The 17,909-nt window shown below is 31.8% G+C and overlaps 1 long non-coding RNA gene across 1 annotated transcript in view; it reads left to right on the top strand.

The window, feature by feature from the left end:
- The first annotated feature begins 864 nt into the window (after positions 1-864).
- LOC144840492 (uncharacterized) overlaps positions 865-17,909 on the top strand; it is a 37,600-nt gene continuing 20,555 nt past the window's right edge. The window contains exon 1 of the long non-coding RNA XR_013611928.1: positions 865-905. This is a non-coding gene — a long non-coding RNA (uncharacterized LOC144840492). The remainder of the gene's footprint in view (positions 906-17,909) is intronic.

Genomic DNA, 17,909 nt, shown 5'->3' with positions numbered 1-17,909 from the left:
CAGTGGCTGGATCTGGAGATAAAAAAAAAAAGCAAAAAACTAAATCAAAACAATAAAGCAAAAAAGCCGAACGACCAAAATTAGCAGTGCTTTCGGCAACACTAACTCTTCATCAGTGCAAGTGAGAGAATAAAGACATTCAATTTTAACAGGAAGGAAGAAAGAAAAAAAAAGGTGTCTAGAAAACTCAGATCTCAGATATATCTGAGTTTTCTAGATCTAGAAAACTCAGATATCAAGATCTGAGTTTTCTAGTTCCAGAATGGAACTAGAAAACCCAGATCATAAAATGGATTGTTCCATTATTATCAGAGGGTAGCTTGTTTGAAATATTACAGTACAGTATTATACGTTTTCTTACTAATTAATAATAATAATAATAATAAAAATAATTGTAACTTGTAGTAGCGACCTAAGACTTAAATCATAAAGAAATACAGTATACACATTTTAAAATGTAGGCTTAGCATTTAGGCCTAGCCTAGCTAAGCAAATTCAATTCAAGGCTCAACGTGTGGGCACTATCGTGATGTATCGTAAAGAGTAGGCCTAGCCCTACTAGGCTAGAAGTGGTCAACTCGTACCCAAAATAACTTGTACCTATTCCCAACTTGGCTAACTCGTACCTCAACCAACTCGTATCCACACCAACTCGTACATACCAATTTTTAAGCCTACATTTTAACGGTAACATGCACTGTATTTTCTTTATGATTTAAGCCGTAGGCCTAGGTCGGGGTAGTAACAAAGTGCGAGGCAGCGAGGCATGCGAGGCAGGGAAGGCAAGCGAGGCAAGTCAGAAATTTATGCAAGGCATCGTTTTACCATCATCAAAAATGCAAGGCATCATTTTATCATTTCCCAAAATTGCGAGGCAGGAAATCACCGAAATTGAAGTAGCCTAGGCCCACTAGTTCCCTTTTGCACCTGTCTTGTATTTTAACTCGAAATTTGTTAACCAATTATCCTGAATACCACTCCTTAGAATTAGTAGACCTACTTTAATGAAGAAAATCATATAAAAGTAACAATAAATCCGTTAAATTGGTGATTTTACAGACGTTTTCCTCGCATAATGTTCGCGAATTTCGCACACTCAATGTTCAATATTTTCGTTTCTATGGAACGCCAAAAGAGCAAAATTAATTAGAGGGCTAAAAACTCTGTGGAATCCATATATTTAACGCATTATTTGGTGAAAATCACATACAATTATTTTCAATAGGTTTTGTCACTGTCACTTGTCAGAAAGGAAAAATGTTACTGTTGATACTGTCTAGGCTAGGTATATGTTGATTTAGGATTGATTATTATTCTTTGAAAACAGAACAGTATCAGAAATAACTTATTACAGCATTTTTTATTGACAAATTAACAAATATATTGAAATTAAACGTGTTTTTCACCAATAAATGCATGAGAAATTGACGCATTCCACTGAGGTTTAGTCCTCTATTATCGTTGCTCTTTTGGCGCTCCATAGAAACAAAAATATTAAACATTGAATAAGTGAAATTAGCGAACAGTGTGTGAGAAACACGCCTGTATAATCATTAATATAAGGATTTATTTGTTACTTTTTATGTGATTCTTCTTCATTAAAGAATTCTCTCGCAATTTTTTTCTTTGCGGCATGTTATTTGATTGGCATATCAGTTACCTTTTATTCACCGCCAGTTACTGAACTTGTCCTGGCCATCGCTGTTCACTTTATTTGCGGTACACGTGTTGATTTCCTAGAGAATGGAATGTCAAAAATTTCTTTGGCACGCCGCTCAGAGAGAAGTCTCTGCTGAAACCACGTGCTATAGTAAAGAGGGATTTTCCATCTCTCGGGTCTACCAGATCAATGCGCGGGGTGTGCCAAAATATTATTTTCACTCTGCTATGTTCGAGAGACATGTTAAATTAATTGTAAAGTGAACACGCTCGAAATGCCAACAAACATTTGATGAGTGTCGCTATAACAATTATTGTTTATCGAAAGTTAAAGACTATCGTTCAGATTTAAAAAATATGGCGCATACGGATGCACAACTTTTGAACAGTTTGGGCACTTTTGTAAAGTAAAATTTGACACGATATGACTTGAATGAAAAAAAAATCGTTACATAACATGATGAGTGTATACACGAATCTATTTAGATACGCTACACCTATTATAAAAATATAAATAATTGATTATTAGGCCTATAATATAGCATAATAGCACGTTAAGATATGCCTCGCACCTTTTTGGAATTGTAAACTATATACCTTGCATGCCTCGCACTTTTGGAAATGATAAAATGATGCCTCGCACAAATATTTGGCCTGCCTCGCTTGCCTCGCGCTTTGTCAACAATCCCTAGGCCGCTTCTACATTTTTACAATATTAGTAAGATAACGTACACAGTAATCAGTTTTAATAATACTTTAGTATTTCAAATGACCTACCTTCTGATTAATAATGGAATGATCCAAATGACCTACCAACCAATCATTTGATGATCTGAGTTTTCTAGTTCCATTCTGGAACTAGAAAACTCAGATATTGATATCTGACTTTTCTAGATCTAGAAAACTCAGATATATCTGAGATCTGACTTTTCTAGATCTGAGTTTTCTAGACACTAAAAAAAAATGATGTGACTCTTAAACTGATTACAATTTACCTTCTGTTCCCTCATAAATGCCTGTGCAGCTGATAATACCTCAGAAACAACGTCTACCTGCTGTTGCTTGACAATAACCTGAATAATAAATCATCAATTTAATTTATTAATTTTTTTAAATGCAACTGATCACATTCAACTCATTAAACACTCATTCTCTGAAACTTCTTTGTGGGTTGATTACTGTGGGACATTATATTTTCATAACAACAATTATGGTAATCAGTACAACCCATAGACGAGTAGAGAACAATTGTAGATGGCGCACACTACCAGTTGATTAAATATTATCAGTCTGTCTTTGTTGTGTGTGTGTTTGCCCACTTTGTTACAAAAGGTAGACGCAAAAAGAAACTGCAGTACTCGCATATAACGGCATCCCACTCTCGATGATGTTATTAAGATGCAATAGAACATTATTTAATATCATATGACCCACAATCCTCAAATCTACTAAGGTGTGTTATAATAGAAAATGTCATATCCAGTAAAACAGGAAATGATACAAGTCAGGAACTAAAAAACAGAATATACATTTCAATCTACCAATTTTATTTTGGATTAGCAAAAGCATTGTCAATGAAATGTAAGAGTTACTACTGTACTTACAAAGCGTTGAACAATTTGCCTAATGTACATCTTTTCCACATCCTGGTTAAGCTGTCCAAAGTCCCAAACCAATGGTAGCATGCTCGGAGGTAGAGCTTGAACTCGGTAAACAAGTTGACGTAAAGGTATGCGACCTGAATACATAGTAAAAGAATGGCAATTAGCTCAGTGTCAAATCTGGTGTTTTCTGTGTGTAGTACAATGGCTATTTGAATTCCTTACCTAGTCTATCTGTTGTTTTACTTGCTTTAATGTGGTAGCCAAGACCAGCTGCTTCTAATCTTTCAATCATTTCATCTGTGTGCCTAAACATTTGTAAATAAAAACACATTTTTCATTTTAATAAATACAAATACAGAATCAATGAATTATGACTCAAGAGATGGAGCTCAACAATGTAGAAGCGAAGACAGCAACTGAAATTGTACAAAGATGGCACATGATGATTATGATTACAAAATGATATTCAAATTTCTGCAGAATACCTGAAATAATGGAAATAGTGGAACATAGAACAAAAATAATAGATAACTAGAATTTAATTCGTCACTTTGACGAATTATAGGTGATCATTTTTATCATTTTAATGAAATTAACATTTTTTAAACATGCACGTACGTTAACATACGATCGTAAACAGCTGATGTACGCCATCCTATGACATGATGCATATACACTTATAGTGCTGAGTTGTACCTATTATGTGTCATATACAATATACACAGTATATACTGTATATCTATATACAGTATAGCATAGGTAAAATTACGGGACCCACATCATGTTCAAATTTGTTGGTATGATGGAATTATCAAAATAAACTCGAAGATGACAATTTCGAAAGATAATGAATTGAGCAAATAAATATAAGGATTGGAAGAGAATTTGATACGTAGAAGCGCAATGCGCGCTCATTGAAATTTGTATAACTTTGACTAAAGAAATCTAAAAACTACGTTTTAACTTCAACTGGCCATATGATAACATCACAACATCCGATAGACTTAATTTTTATATGAATTCATATCTACATTTCAACAGCTTTCATAATAAGTTATAATCTTCAAGGTCACCTTTAATTCTGAAGAGCTATTAGAAATTCAAATGTATGGTGTAGCTAAAATTACACGACCTAGGTTATTCAAGTTTTTACGCGTGATGACGTCATCAAAATAAAAATGTTTACAACCCATGAGAAAGATAATCAATTGAGCAAGCACATTCTAAAATTTTTGCGAAAATCGGGCTCAAATAACGGAGATGCGCTCTATTGAATGTGATAACCCACACAAAAAGATAAAAATTACTAATTTTTAAATTCAAGTGGCCATTTGATGACGTCATTCCATTTTGTACGTCTAATGTGTACATGAATATGTATCTACAACCCAATGGCTTCCCGAATAAGTTAAAAAAATTAGGGGTCACCTGCCATTCTGAAGATTTATATTCATTTTAAAAAGGCCTTATTTTTCACCATTTTCAGCACTTTGATGCAATTAATTTGCGCATTTTGTCATTTTTAACCTGCTCGTATAGCGTTATTTTAAGTTGGAACTGACTCAAATTTGGTGAATGTACTAAGGCTGGTGAGTAGAATGCGATTTGTATAAAAAAATTGCATTTTTTACGCTTTGTAAGTATCGCGCGCGCAAAAACGCATTTTTGCGCAGTAATTTTTTTAAACACGCAAATGGCCTAATTCATGCTCTAAATTGATCAAAACTTAATTTTGAGCTTTTTAAATTTTTAACGCGCGATTTCACGCGCATGAACCTACGTGCGCGCGCGTTTTTATTTGCTAATATTTTTACCCTTGATCTGAAGTTTACGTGTAGTGAATTTCATTAATATGTGATAATGAATTATGGAGATATGATTGATAATGTGATTTCGCAAAATGGCGTATAAATGTCGTCACGGATGAGTGATCACGCTGGAAAGCTTATTAGGATTAAGTTATATTATTTGAAAGATATTCTGAAATTTTTGTAATCATTGACATTAAACTTTTTGAGATAATTGTTACACAAAATAGTGTACAGAAACAATAAAAAGAAAGAACTAGAATTTAATTCGTCACTTTGACGAATTATAGGTGATCATTTTTATCATTTTACTGAAATTAATTTTTTTTTAAACATGCACGTACGTTAACATACGATCGGAAAATGTTGATGTATGCCATCCTATTATATGCTTATAGTGCTGAGTTGTGCCTATATGCCATATACAATATGTACAGTATATACTGTATATCTATATACAGTGTAGCATAGGTGAAATTACGGGACACACATGTTCTAATTTTTTGGCATGATGACGTTATCAAACTAAACTTTAAGATGACAATTTCGAAAGATAATTAATTGAGCAAAAAAATATAAGATTTGGAAAAAAAATTGGCACGTAGAAGCGCTGTGCGCGCTCTTTGAATTGTGTATAACTTTGACGAAAAATATGAAAAAACTACTTTTTCACTTCAACTGGCCATATGTTAACGTCACAACATCCGATAGGCTTAATTTTTATATGAATTAATATCTAAATTTTATCAGCTTTCATAATAAATTGTAATCATCAAGGTAACCTTTAATTCTGAAGAGCTGTAAGATATTCAAATTTACTGCGAAGGTGAAATTACACGGCCTACGTTATTCAAGTTTTTACGCGTGATGACGTCATTAAAATGAAGATAGTGTCAACTCGTGATAAAGATAATTAATTAAGCAAGCACATACTGAAAGTTGTGCGAAATTCGAGCACACATAACCAAGATGCGCTCTGTTGAATGTGATAATCGACACAAAAAGATAACAAATCCTAATTTTTAAATTCAAGTGGCCATTTGATGACGTCAAAACATTTTGTACGTAAAATGTGTACATGAATTCATATCTACAACTCAATGGCTTCCAGAATAAGTTAAAAAAATCGGGGGTCATCTTGCATTCTGAAGAATTATTTTCATTTTAAAAAAGACCTATTTTTCACCATTTTCAGAACTTTTGTAAAATTAATGTGCGCATTTTGTCATTTTTAACGTGCTCGTATAGCGTTATTTTAAGTCGGAACTGACTCAAATTTGGTGAATGTACTAAGGATGGTGAGTAGAATGAGATTTGTAAAAAAAATTCATATTTTTTATGCTTTTTAAGTATCGCGCGCGCAAAAACGCATTTTTGCGCAGTAATTTTTTGAAACACGCAAATGGCCTAATTCATGCTCTAAATTGATCAAAACTTAATTTTGAGCGTTTTAAATTTTTAACGCGCGATATCACGCGCATGAACCTACGTGCGCGTGCGTTTTTATTTGCTAATATTTTTACCCTTGATCTGAAGTTTACGTGTAGTGAATTTCATTAATATGTGATAATGAATTATGGAGATATGATTGATAATGTGATTTCGCAAAATGGCGTATAAATGTCGTCACGGATGAGTGATCACGCTGGAAAGCTTATTAGGATTAAGTTATATTATTTGAAAGATATTCTGAAATTTTTGTAATCATTGACATTAAACTTTTTGAGATAATTGTTACACAAAATAGTGTACAGAAACAATAAAAAGAAAAAAAAAATAATAATAAAGATTTTATACAATAACAATAGGTGATCATTTTATTCTAAATGATCACCTAAAAAAATAATAAAGATTTTATACAATAACAATAGGTGATCATTTTATTCTAAATGATCACCGAACTAGAATTTAATTCGTCACTTTGACGAATTATAGGTGATCATTTTTATCATTTTAATGAAATTAACATTTTTTAAACATGCACGTACGTTAACATACGATCGTAAAAAGTTGATGTACGCCATCCTACGACATGATGCATATGCTTATAGTGCTGAGTTGTACCTATTATGTGTCATAGAATATATACTCTATACAGTACAGTGTACAGTATATCTATATACAGTGTAACATAGGTGAAATTACGGGAACCACACAATGTTCAAATTTTTTGATATGATGGAATTATCAAAATAAACTTGAAGTTGACAAATTCGAAAGATAATGAATTGAGCAAATAAATATAAGAATTGGAAGAGAATTTGGCACGTAGAAGCGCAATGCGCGCTCTTTGAAATTTGTATAACTTTGACTAAAGAAATTTAAAAACTACTTTTTAACTTCAACTGGCCATATGATAACTTCGCAACATCCGATAGGCTTATTTTTTATATGAATTCATATCTACATTTCATCAGCTTTCATAATAATTTATAATCTTCAATGTCACACTTAATTCTGAAGAGCTGTAAGATATTCAAATGTATGGTGTAGGTGAAATTACACGACCTACGTTTTTCAAGGTTTTACGCGCGATGGCGTCATTAAAATGAAAACGCTGACCACTCATGGAAAGATAAATAATTAAGCAAGCACATATTGAAATTTGTGCAAAATTCGAGCACAAATAACCGAGATACGCTCTGTTGAATGTGATAATCTACACAAAAAGATAAAAAATCCTAATTTTTAAATTCAAGTGGCCATTTGATGACGTCACAACATTTTGTACATCAAATGTGTACATGAATTCATATCTACAACTCAATAGCTTCCTGAATAAGTTAAAAAAAATGGGGGTCATCTTGCATTCTGAAGAGTTATTTTCATTTTAAAAAAGGCCTATTTTTCACCATTTTCAGAACTTTTGTGAAATTAATGTGCGCATTTTGTCATTTTTAACATGCTCGTATAGCGTCATTTTAAGTCTGAATGGACTCAAAATGGGTAAATGTACTAAGGATTGTGAGTAGAATGTGATTTGTTCATCAAATTTTATTTTTTACGCTTTCTAAGAATCGCGTGCGCAAAAAAGCATTTTTGCGCAGTAATTTTTTGAAACATGCAAATGGCCTAATTCATGCTCTAAATTGATCAAAACTTAATTTTGAGCTTTTTAAAATTTTAACGCGCGATTTCACGCGCATGACCTTGAAACGCACGAGTTTTTATTTGCTAATATTTTTACCCTTACCTGAAATTTACGTGTAGTGATTTTCATTAATATGTGATAATGAATTATAGAGATATGATTGATAATGTGATTTCACAAAATGGCGTATAAATGACGTCACGGATGAGTGATCACGCTGAAAAGCTTATTATGTCTAAGTTAAAGTATTTGAAAGACATTCTGTAATTTTTGTGATCATTGCAATTCAACTTTTTGAGATAATTGTTACACAAAAAGTGTACAGAAAGAATAAAAACAACAAGGAAAACAACTAGAATTTAATTCGTCACTTTGACGAATTATAGGTGATCATTTTTATAAATTTATTGACATTAATATTTTTTAAACATGCACGTATGTTAACATAGGATCGGAAAATGTTGATGTATGCCATCCTATTATACGCTTATAGTGCTTAGTTGTGCCTATTATATGTCATATCACATTATGTACAGTATACTGTATATCTATATACAGTGTAGCATTGGTGAAATTACGGACACACATCATGTTCTAAGTTTTTTGCACTGATGACATTATCAAAATAAACTTGTGGATACCAATATCGAAAGATAATGAATTGAGCAATAAAATATAACAATTAGAAGAAAATTTGGCACGTAGAAGCGCGGTGCGCGCTCTTCAAAATGTGTATAACTTTGACGAAAGAGATGAAAAAACTACTTTTTAACTTCAACTGGCCATATGTTAACTTCATAACATTCGATAGGCTTAATTTTTATATGCATTCATATCTACATTTCACCAGCTCTCATAATAAGTTATAAACATCAAGGTTAACTTTAATTCAGAAGAGCTGTAAGGTATTCAACTATACGTTGTAGGTGAAATTACGTAACCCCCGTTATTCAAATTTTAAGATGTGATGACGTCATCGAAATGAAAATATTGGCAACTCATGAGTAACATAATTGGTTGAGGTAGAATATATTAAAAATTTTAAAAAAATCGAGCACAGATAAGCGAGTTATGCTCTGTTGAATATGGTGGTCTATGACAAAATGGGAAAAAACCCTATTTTAAAAATTCATGTGGCCAAATGATGACGTCATACCATTTTGTACGTCTAATAGGTATATACATTTATATCTACAACTCATTAACTTCCATAATAAGTTAAAAAAAATGGGGGTCATCTTCCATTCTGAAGAGTTATATTCATTTTAAAAAGGCCTTATTTTTTACCATTTTTAGAACTTTTGTACAATTAATGTGCGCATTTTGTCATTTTTAACGTGCTCGTATAGCGTTATTTTAAGTCTGAATGGACTCAAATTTAGTGAATGTACTAAGGAAGATGAGTAGAATGCAATTTGTACAAAAAAATTGTATTTTTTACGCATTCTATGTACGCATGCGCAAAAACGTGTTTTTGCGCAGTAATTTTTTGAAACACGCAAATAGCCTGATTCATGCTCTAAATTGATCAAAACTTAATTTTGGGCTTTTTAAATTTTTAACGCGCGATTTCACGCACATGACCTTGAAACGCGCAAGTTTTTATTTTCTAATATTTTTACCTTGACCTGAAGTTTACTTGTAGTGAATTTCATTAATATGTGATAATGAATAGTAAAGATATGATTGATATTGTGATTTCACAAAATGGCGTATAAATGACGTCACGGATGAGTGATCACGCTGAAAAGCTTATTATGTCTAAGTTAAAGTATTTGAAAGACATTGTGTAATTTTTGTGATCATTGCCATTCAACTTTTTGAGATATTTGTTACACAAAAAGTGTACAGAAAGAATAAAAAAAATAAAAAAAAAACTAGACATGAAACTCGTCACTTTGACGAGTTAGTTATCCGCACGACAAACGCCACGTGCACGTCATACGTTGGAATATAGCACACGGAAAAAGATTATAGCATTATGACCTGAACTGAACAATATGATATGTTGTTAGTTTTGAATTCTGTCAATTTTGTGTCATATAGTATATACAGTATAAACGGTATAATCTGTATACATATTACATACAGTGTAGAATAGGTGAAACTACGGGACCTCCCCGTTTATTCCTATTTTTAACATGGCGACGGTATCAAAATGAAACACTAAGATAGCAATTTCGGAAGGATATTATCTCAGTAACAACATATTAACATGTAGAAGAAATTTGAATACGTAAAATATAGATGCGCGCTCTTTTAAATGTGATGAACTATGACGCAAAAGATGAAAATACAATTTTTTTTGTTCAACTGGCCATATGATGACGTCACAACGTCGGATTGGAAAAATGTTGATATGAATTCGTATTTACAATACAATAGCTTCCAGAAAACGTTTTAATCATGATTACCGCTTTTTATTCTGACGAGCTATAACAGATTGAAAGTTACTGTAAAGATGAAAATAAGTGACCCACGTTATTTACATTTTTAGACATGATGACGTCAAAAAAATTAAAATATTTTAACCCATGCGAAAGGTAGTTGATTGACCTAAAAAATATCAAAATCTGGGTTAAAATGAAAAACGGATAAGCGAAGATGCGCTCTATTAAATGTGATGCTCTATGACAAAAGATACAAAAATCCTATATTTTATATTCGCATGGCCATACGATGACGTCACAATGTCCTGTTAGCAATATTGATGCATGATACGATATCTACAACTCATCATCTTCCAGAATACGTAATAAAAATAACTTTTACCGTTTAGTTTAGAAACTACGACTGTTTTAAAAAAGGTATAATTTTGACAAATTTTAAGGAATTTTTGAACTTTTTCATCAAAAACGTACGTAAATTATCCAATTCGACGTGCTGGTATGACGTTAATTTTAAGTCGTAATTGTTTAAAAGTTGGTAAAATTACTTGAAAAGGCTGGAAAAACATAAATCATGCGGAAACAATTGTTTTTAACGCTACGTGCGCACCGCGCGCATAAAAATATGCGCGCGCGTGGGAATTTTTGACATGCTCAAAATGACATAAAACGCGTAGAAAGTTGATTAGAAATTGATTTTTCGCATTTTGAAATTTTAAACGCGCGTGCGCGCGTAACTTCGTGTAAAACATGCCATTTTTTTCTCACAGTCAGTTAGCGCAAGATATAACTTAAACTTTTTCTAAGTTTCAAATTAAAATGTTATATGGTTTTCGATCTATGTTAAATACGCGAAATTCATAAAAACGCGCGTAAGTCACGTTGCGCAACTATGACGTCATTCACAATAGCGGGTGCACAACTTCACGTGAACGCCCACATGTTGACAAAGTTATAAAATGTTATGTTTACACGTTTTTGAGTTACGCGTGACACAAAAATGACAGAAAGAAAGAAGAATACAGAAAAAAAAAAAAACTAGACATGAAACTCGTCACTTTGACGAGTTAGTTATCCGCACCACGACAAACGCCACGTGCACGTAATACGTTGGAATATTGCACACAGATAAAGATTATGGCATTATGACAAGAACTGAAAAATATGATATGCTGTTAGTGCTGAATTCTGTCAATTTTGTGTCATATAGTATATACATGCAAACAGTATAATCTGTATACATATTACATACAGTGTAGAATAGGTGAAATTACGGGACCCGCCATTTATTCCAATTTTTAACATGGCGACGGTATCAAAATGAAACACTTAGATAGCAATTTCAGAAGAAAATTATCTCAGGAACAACATATTAACGTGTAGAAGAAATTTGAATACGTAAAATATAGATGCGCACCCTTTTAAATGTGATGAACTATTACGCAAAATATGAAAATACGTCTTTTTTTATTCAACTGGCCATATGATGACGTCACAACGTCCGATTGGCAAAATGTTTACATGAATTCGTATCTACAATCCAATAGCTTCCAGAAAACGTTTTGATCATGATTATCACGTTTTATTCTGACGAGCTATAACAGATTGAAATTTCCTGTAAAGATAAAATTAATGACCCACGTAATTAAAATTTTTAGGCATGATGACGTCATAAAAATGAAAATATTTTTAACTCATGCGGAAGATAGTTGATTGACCTAGATAATATAAAAATCGGGGTAAAAATGGAAAACAGATAATTGGAGATGCGCTCTATTAAATGTCATGCGCTATGATGAAAGATACAAAAATCCTATATTTTATATTCGCGTGGCAATACGGTGACGTCACAATGTCCGGTTAGCCATATTAATGCATGATCCAAAATCTACAACTCATCAACTTCCAGAATGTGTAATAAAAATAACTTTCACCGTTTAGTTTAGGAACTACGAATGTTTAAAAAAGGGCATAATTTTGACAAATTTTGACGATTTTTTGAACTTTTTCATCAAAAATGCACGTAAATTATCCAATTCGAAGTGCCCGTATGACGTAATTTTAAGTCGAAATTGTTCAAAAGTTGGTAAAATTACTAGAAAAGGATGGAAAAACATAAATCACATGAAAAAAATTGTTTTCAACGCTACGTGCGCACCACGCGCGTAAAAAAATGCGCGCACCTGGGAATTTTTTACATGCTCAAAATGACATGAAACGCGTAGAAAGTTGATTAGAAATTAATTTTTCGCATTATAAAATTTTAAACCCGCGTGCGCGCGTAACTTCGTGTGAAACATGCCATTTTTTTTTCACAGTCAGTTAGCGCAAGATATAACTTAAACTTTTGTTAAGTTTCAATTTAAATTGTTATATGGTTTTTGATCTACGTTAAATACGCGAAATTCGTAAAAACGCGCGTAAGTCATGTTATGCAACTCTGACGTCATTTACAATAGCAGGTGCACAACTTCACGTGAACGCTCATATGTTGACAAAGTTATGAAATGTTATGTTAACACGTTTTAGAGATACGCTCTGCACAAAAATGACAGAAAGAAAGAAGAATACAGAAAAAAAAAAAAAAAGATGATGAAACAGGACAGTTACAAGGAGTTATCCGCTGAATGCGGATAACTAAAAAAAGATGATGAAACAGGACAGTTACAAGGAGTTATCCGCTGAATGCGGATAACTAAAAAAAAATAAATAAAGATTTCATACAATAACAATAGGTGATCATTTTATTCTAAATGATCACCTAACTAGAATTTAATTCGTCACTTTGACGAATTATAGGTGATCATTTTTATCATTTTAATGAAATTAACATTTTTTAAACATGCATGTACGTTAACATACGATCGTAAAAAGTTGATGTACGCCATCCTACGACATGATGCATATGCTTATAGTGCTGAGTTGTACCTATTATGTGTCATAGAATATATACTCTATACAGTACAGTGTACAGTATATCTTATATATACAGTGTAACATAGGTGAAATTACGGGAACCACACAATGTTCAAATTTTTGGATATGATGGAATTATCAAAATAAACTTGAAGTTGACAATTTCGAAAGATAATGAATTGAGCAAATAAATATAAGAATTGGAAGAGAATTTGGCACGTAGAAGCGCAAGGCGCGCTCTTTGAAATTTGTATAACTTTGACTAAAGAAATTTAAAAACTACTTTTTAACTTCAACTGGCCATATGATAACTTCGCAACATCCGATAGGCTTATTTTTTATATGAATTCATATCTACATTTCATCAGCTTTCATAATAAGTTATAATCTTCAAGGTTACCTTTAATTCTGAAGAGCTGTAAGATATTCAAATGTATGGTGTAGCTGAAATTACACGACCTAGTTTATTCAAGTTTTTACGCGTGATAACGTCATCAAAATAAAAATGTTGACAACTCATGAGAAAGATAATTAATTGAGCAAGCACATACTAAAATTTGTGCGAAAATCGGGCTCAAATAACGGAGATGCGCTCTATTGAATGTGATAATCCACACAAAAAGATAAAAATTACTAATTTTTTAATTCAAGTGGCCATTTGATGACGTCATACCATTTTGTACGTCTAATATGTATATATATTTATATCTACAACTTATTGGCTTCCATAATAAGTTAAAAAAATTGGGGGTCACCTGCCATTCTGAAGAGTTATATTCATTTTAAAAAGGCCTTATTTTTTACCATTTTTAGCACTTTTGTACAATTAATGTGCGCATTTTGTCATTTTTAACATGCTCGTATAGCACTATTTTAAGTTGAAATGGACTCAAATTTGGTGGATGTACCAAGGAAGATGAGTAGAATCCAGTTTGTACAAAAAAATTGTATTTTTAACGCTATCTATGTACGCACGCGCAAAAACATGTTTTTGCGCAGTAATTTTTTAAAACACGCAAATGGCCTAATTCATGCTCTAAATTGATTAAAACTTAATTTTGAGCTTTTTAAAATTTTAACGCGCGATTTCACGCACATGACCTTGAAACGCGTAATTTTTTATTTGCTAATATTTTTTACCTTGACCTGAAGTTTACGTGTAGTGAATTTCATTTATATGTGATAATGAATTATGGAGATATGATTGACAATGTGATTTCACAAAATGGCGTATACGTGACGTCACGGATGAGTGATCACGCTGAAAAGCTTATTATGTCTAAGTTAAAGTATTTGAAAGACATTGTGTAATTTTTGTGATCATTGCCATTCAACTTTTTGAGATATTTGTTACACAAAAAGTGTACAGAAAGAAAAAAAAAACAAAAAAAAACTAGAATTTAATTCGTCACTTTGACGAATTATAGGTGATCATTTTTATAAATTTATTGACATTAATATTTTTTAAACATGCACGTATGTTAACATACGATCGGAAAATGTTGATGTATGCCAACCTATTATACGCTTATAGTGCTTAGTTGTGCCTATTATATGTCATATCACATTATGTACAGTATACTGTATATCTATATACAGTGTAACATTGGTGAAATTACGGACACACATCATGTTCTAAGTTTTTTGCACTGATGACATTATCAAAATAAACTTGTGGATACCAATATCAAAAGATAATGAATTGAGCAATAAAATATAACAATTGGAAGAAAATTTGGCACGTAGAAGCGCTGTGCGCGCTCTTCAAAATGTGTATAACTTTGACGAAAGAGATGAAAAAAGTACTTTTTAACTTCAACTGGCCATATGATAACTTCATAACATTCGATAGGCTTAATTTGTATATGCATTCATATCTACATTTCACCAGCTCTCATAATAAGTTATAAACATCAAGGTCAACTTTAATTCAGAAGAGCTGTAAGGTATTCAACTATACGTTGTAGGTGAAATTACGTAACCACCGTTATTCAAATTTTAAGACGTGATGACGTCATCGAAATGAAAATATTGGCAACTTATGAGTAACATAATTGGTTGAGGTAGAATATATTAAAAAAAAAAAAAAAAATCGAGCACAGATAAGCGAGTTACGCTCTGTTGAATATGGTGGTCTATGACAAAATGGGAAAAAACCCTATTTTAAAAATTCATGTGGCCAAATGACGACGTCATACCATTTTGTACGTCTAATGGGTATATACATTTATATCTACAACTCATTAACTTCCATAATAAGTTTAAAAAAATGGGGGTCATCTTCCATTCTGAAGAGTTATATTCATTTTAAAAAGGCCTTATTTTTTTACCATTTTTAGCACTTTTGTACAATTAATTTGCATATTTTGTCATTTTTAACGTGCTCGTATAGCGTTATTTTAAGTCGGAATGGACTCAAATTTAGTGAATGTACTAAGGAAGATGAGTAGAATGCAATTTGTACAAAAAATTGGTATTTTTTACGCTTTCTATGTACGCACGCCCAAAAACGTGTTTTTGCGCAGTAATTTTTTAAAACACGCAAATGGCCTAATTCATGCTCTAAATTGATCAAAACGTAATTTTAAGCTTTTAAAATTGTTAACGCGCTATTTCACGCGAATGACCTTGAAACGCGCAAGTTTTTATTTGCTAATATTTTTACCTTTACCTGAAGTTTACGTGTAGTAAATTTCATTAATATGTGATAATGAATTATGGAGATATGATTCATAATGTGATTTCACAAAATGGCGTATAAATGACGTCACGGTTGAGTGATCACGCTGAAAAGCTTATTATGACTAAGTTACAGTATTTGAAAGACATTGTGAAATTTTGGTAATCATTGACATTTAACTTTTTGAGATATTTGTTACACAAAAAGTGTACAGAAAGAATAAAAAAAAAAATAAAAAAAAAAATAAATAAAGATTTCATACAATAACAATAGGTGATCATTTTATTCTAAATGATCACCTAATAAACTAGAATTTAATTCGTCACTTTGACGAATTATAGGTGATCATTTTTATAATTTTACTGAAATAAATTTTTTTTAAACATGCACGTACGTTAACATACGATCGGAAAATGTTGATGTATGCCATCCTATTATACGCTTATAGTGCTGAGTTGTGCCTATATGCCATATACAATATGTACAGTATATACTGTATATACTACAGTGTAGCATAGGTGAAATTACGGGACACACATCATGTTCTAATTTGTTTGAATGATGGCGTTATCAAACAAAACTTTAAGATGACAATTTCGAAAGATAATTAATTGAGCAAAAAAATATAAGATTTGGAAAAAAATTTGGCACGTAGAAGCGCTGTGCGCGCTCTTTGAAATGTGTATTACTTTGACGAAAAATATGAAAAAACTACTTTTTCACTTCAACTGGCCATATAGCTTGATTTTTATATGAATTCATATCTACATTTCATCAGCTTTCATAACAAATTATAATCATCAAGGTAACCTTCAATTCTGAAGAGCTGTAAGATATTCAAATTTACTGCGAAGGTGAAATTACACGGCCTACGTTATTCAAGTTTTTACGCATGATGACGTCATCAAAAAGAAAATAGTGTCAACTCATGATAAAGATAATTAATTAAGCAAGCACATACTGAAATTTGTGCGAAATTCGAGCACACATAAACAAGATGCGCTTTGTTGAATGTGATATTCTACACAAAAAGATAAAAAATCCTAATTTTTAAATTCAAGTGGCCATTTGATGACGTCAAAACATTTTGTACGTAAAATGTGTACATGAATTCATATCTACAACTTAATGGCTTCCAGAATAAGTTAAAAAAATTGGGGGTCATCTTGCATTCTAAAGAATTATTTTCATTTTAAAAATGCATTATTTTTCACCATTTTCAGCACTTTGATGCAATTAATTTGCGCATTTTGTCATTTTTATCCTGCTCGTATAGCGTTATTTTAAGTCATAACTCACTCAAATTTGGTGAATGTACTAAGGATGGTGAGTAGAATGCGATTTGTAAAAAAAATTCGCATTTTTTACGCTTTTTAAGTATTTAAGATTTCATACAATAACAATAGGTGATCATTTTATTCTAAATGATCACCTAATAAAGATTTCATACAATAACAATAGGTGATCATTTTATTCTAAATGATCACCTAATAATAAAGATTTTGTACAATAACAATAGGTGATCATTTTATTCTAAATGATCACCTAACTAGAATTTAATTCGTCACTTTGACGAATTATAGGTGATCATTTTTATAAATTTATTGACATTAATATTTTTTAAACATGCACGTATGTTAACATACGATCGGAAAATGTTGATGTATGCCATCCTATTACAGTATACGCTTATAGTGCTTAGTTGTGCCTATTATATGTCATATCACATTATGTACAGTATACTGTATATCTATATACAGTGTA

Source organism: Antedon bifida, chromosome 4 (assembly GCF_963402885.1).
Source record: "Antedon bifida chromosome 4, ecAntBifi1.1, whole genome shotgun sequence".
Lineage (NCBI taxonomy): Eukaryota > Metazoa > Echinodermata > Crinoidea > Comatulida > Antedonidae > Antedon > Antedon bifida.
The sequence above is the reverse complement of the archived record's forward strand: the minus strand, read 5'-3'. Positions and strand labels throughout refer to the sequence as shown.